We start from the raw sequence: 4,559 nt of genomic DNA, 5'->3' as shown, positions 1-4,559 counted from the left end.
TGAGTACACTTCTCTATGTACCCATACCAAGTTCCTTTTTATTTCTCGAATTAATATAAATTCCAGAAAATTAGAAATGTTTAAAACTTTGATAAATCATATAAAATAATTCATAACTCGAATGAAAATAATTTATATATGAAAGTTGCTCAGAAAAACGTGACGGTTCCGAATACGCACCATGTTCGTCTATCACATGTCACTAGCATAGAAAACATGGAACCGTACCCCTTCATTTCACCTGTCCGAAAAATGCGAAACTTCGGGAAAACATTCCCGGATGTTTTCCCCCTTCGCTGGTATCAGCTAGTACCGCGTTAGGTCACCCCTAGCACCGTGTATTGCCATGTTATGCTTCGTGATGCTTTGATTGCTCTGTTATTTATTGTGTTCCCCCTCCGTTACTTCTTTCCGGTAGACCCCGAGACCGTTGTCGATACCTCTGTGATCGACTAAATCGACGACAACCCCTCCTTGCTAGAGCAACCAGGCAAGCAAACCCCCCTTGATCATCCCGATATTTCCTACTCTTTCCCTCTACGGCTTGCATTAGAGTAGTGTTACTATTTCATCGCTTTGATCATATACTGCTGCATAACCTGTCCTTGTTACTACTGTTGATACATTTACCTGCAATCCTAAATGCTTAGTATAGGTTACTAGAATGTCATCAGTGGTCCTACACTCTTGTCCGTCTACCATGCTATACTACTAGGCCGTGATCACTTCGGGAGGTGATCATGGGTTTATCCTATATACTATTACATACTTATGTTACTGTTCGGATGTGGGGGCTGAAGGGGTAGGTGGTTCCACCTAGGTAGTGGTGGGCCTGGGTTCCCGATGGCCCTCGAGTGCTACTTTGTGGCGGAGTGACAGGGCAGGTTGAGACCACCTAGGAGAGACATGGGCTGATGTCTACTACACAACCTTCTTCTTGTAGATGTTGTTGGGCCTCCAAGTGCAGAGGTTTGTAGGACAGTAGCAAATTTCCCTCAAGTGGATAACCTAAGGTTTATCAATCCATAGGAAGCGTAGGATGAAGATGGTCTCTCTCAAGAAACCCTGCAACCAAATAACAAAGAGTCTCTTGTGTCCCCAACACACACAATACAATGGTAAATTGTATAGGTGCACTAGTTCGGCGAAGAGATGGTGATACAAGTGGTATATGGATGGTAGATAAAGGTTTTTGTAATCTGAAAATATAAAAACAGAAAGGTAACTAATGATAAAACTGAGCACAAACGGTATTGAATGTGTTGAAACAAGGCATAGGGTTCATACTTTCGTTAGTGCAAGTTCCCTCAACAATAAAAACATAATTGGATCACATAACTATCCCTCAACATGCAACAAAGAGTTACTCCAAAGTCACTAATAGCGGAGAACAAACGAAGAGATTATGGTAGGGTACGAAACCACCTCAAAGTTATTCTTTCCAATCAATCTGTTGGGCTATTCCTATAAGTGTCACAAACAGCCCTAGGGTTCGTACTAGAATAACACCTTAAGACACAAATCAACCAAAACCCTAATGTCACCTAGATACTCCAATGTCACCTCAAGTATCCATGGGTATGATTATACGATATGCATCACACAATCTCAGATTCATCTATTCAACCAACACATAGAACCCCAAAGAGTGCCCCAAAGTTTCTACCGGAGAGTCAAGACGAAAACGTGTGCCAACCCCTATGCATAGATTCCCAAGGTCACGGAACCCGCAAGTTGATCACCAAAACATATATCAAGTGGATCGATAGAATACCCCATTGTCACCACGAGTATCCCACGCAAGACATACATCAAGTGTTCTCAAATCAGTAAAGACTCAATCCGATAAGATAACTTCAAAGGGAAAACTCGATCCATTACAAGAGAGTAGAGGGGAGAAACATCAGAAGATCCAACTATAATAGCAAAGCCGTGATACATCAAGATCATACCACCTCATGAACACGAGAGAGAGAGATCAAACACATAGCTACTGGTACATACCCTCAGCCCCGAGGGAGAACTACGCCCTCCTCGTCATGGAGAGCACCGGGATGATGAAGATGGCTACCGGAGAGGGATTCCCCCTCCGGCAGGGTGCCGGAACGGGTCTAGATTGGTTTCCGGTGGCTACGGAGGCTTCTGGCGGCGGAACTCCCGATCTATTGTGCTCCCCGAAGTTCATAGGGTATATGGGTATATATGGGAGGAAGAAGTATGTCAGTGGACCTCCGGGCTGTCCATGAGGCAGGGGGCGCGCCCAAGGTGGTGGGTGCGCCCCCACCCTCGTGGGAAGCCCGGGACTCTCCTGGTCCATCTCTGATACTCCGTGGGCTTCTTTTGGTCCAAAAGTAAGTTCCGTGAATTTTCAGGTCAATTGGACTCCGTTTGATTTTCCTTTTCTATGATACTCTAAAACAAGGAAAAAACAGAAACTGGCACTGGGCTCTAGGTTAATAGGTTAGTCCCAAAAATCATATAAAATAGCATTTAAATGCATATAAACATCCAAGGTTGATAATATAATAGCATTGAACAATCAAAAATTATAGATACATTGGAGACGTATTAGCATCCCCAAGCTTAATTCATGCTCGTCCTCAAGTAGGTAAATGATAAAAACAGAATTTTTGATGTGGAATGCTACCTCACAAATTTATCCATGTAGTTCTCTTTATTGTGGCAAGAATATTCAGATCCATAAGATTCAAGACAAAAGTTTAATATTGACATAAAAATAATAATACTTCAAGCATACTAACCAAGTAATCATGTCTTCTCAAAATAACATGGCCAAAGAAAGCTATCCCTACAAAATCATATAGTCTGGCTATGCTCTATCTTCACCACACAAAATATTTAAATCATGCACAACCCCGATGACAAGCCAAGCAATTGTTTCATACTTTTGATGTTCTCAAACTTTTTCAATGTTCACGCAATACATGAGCGTGAGCCATGGACGTAGCACTATAGGTGGAATAGAATGGCGGTTGTGGAGAAGTCATAAAGGAGAAGATAGTCTCACATCAACTAGGTGTATCAACGGGTTATGGAGATGCCCATCAATACATATCAATGTGAGTGAGTAGGGATCGCCATGCAACGGATGCACTAGAGCTATAAATGTATGAAAGCTCAACAAAAGAAACTAGTGGGTGTGCTTCCAACTCGCTTGCTCACGAAGACCTAGGGCATTTTGAGGAAGCCCATCATTGGAATATACAAGCCAAGTTCTATAATGAAAGATTCCCACTAGTATATGAAAGTGACAACATAGGAGACTCTCTATCATGAAGATCATGGTGCTACTTTGAAGCACAAGTGTGGTAAAAGGATAGTAGCATTGCCCCTTCTCTCTTTTTCTCTCATTTTTTATTTGGGTCTTTTCTCCCTTTTATGGCCTCTTTTTCTTATTTGGGCCTTTTCTCTTTTTTATGGCCTCTCTTTTTTTAGTCTAGACTCTCATCCCGACTTGTGGGGGAATCATAGTATCCATCATCCTTTCGTCACTGGGACAATGCTCTAATAATGATGATCATCACACTTTTATTTTCTTACAACTCAAGATTTACAACTCGATACTTAGCACAAAATATAACTCTATGTGAATGCCTCCGGCGGTGTACCGGGATGTGCAATGACTCATGAGTGACATGTATGAAAGAATTATGAATGGTGGCTTTTCCACAAATACGATGTCAACTACATGATCATGCAAAGCAATATGACAATGATGAATCATGTCATAATAATGGAACGGTGGAAAGTTGCATGGCAATATATCTCGGAATGGCTATGGAAATGTCATAATAGGTAGGTATGGTGGCTGTTTTGAGAAAGATATGTGGTGGGTTTATGGTACCGGCGAAAGTTGCGCAGTACTAGAGAGGCTAGCAATGGTGGAAGGGTGAGAGTGCGTATAATCCATGGACTCAACATTAGTCATAAAGAACTCACATACTTATTGAAAAAATCTATTAGTTATTGAAACAAAGTACTACGCGCATGCTCCTAGGGGATAGATTGGTAGGAAAATACCATCGCTCGTCCCCGACCACCACTCATAAGGAAGACAATCAATAAATAAATCATGCTCCGACTTCATCACATAACAGTTCACCATACGTGCATACTACGGGAATCACAAACTTTAACACAAGTATCTCTCAAATTCACAACTAATCAACTAGCATGACTCTAATATCACCATCTCCATATCTCAAAACAATTATCAAGTATCAAACTTCTCTTAGTATTCAATGCACTTTATATGAAAGTTTTTATTATATCCCTCTTGGATGTCCATCATATTAGGACTAAATTCATAACCAAAGAAAATTACCATGCTGTTTAGGACTCTCAAAATAATATATGAGAGTTCATCTATTTGTATAAAATAAAACCACCACCGTGCTCTAAAAATATATAAGTGAAGCACTAGAGCAACAACAAACTACTCCGAAAGATATAAGTGAAGATCAATGAGTAGTCGAATAATTATGCAACTATATGAAGGCTCTCTAAAATTTAATAATTTCAGATCTTGGTATTTTATT

This window comes from Triticum urartu, chromosome 2A, assembly GCF_056163025.1.
Source record: "Triticum urartu cultivar PI428250 chromosome 2A, HENAU_Tu73, whole genome shotgun sequence".
NCBI classification, from domain to species: Eukaryota; Viridiplantae; Streptophyta; class Magnoliopsida; order Poales; family Poaceae; genus Triticum; species Triticum urartu.
This window is presented reverse-complemented; position numbering follows the sequence as displayed.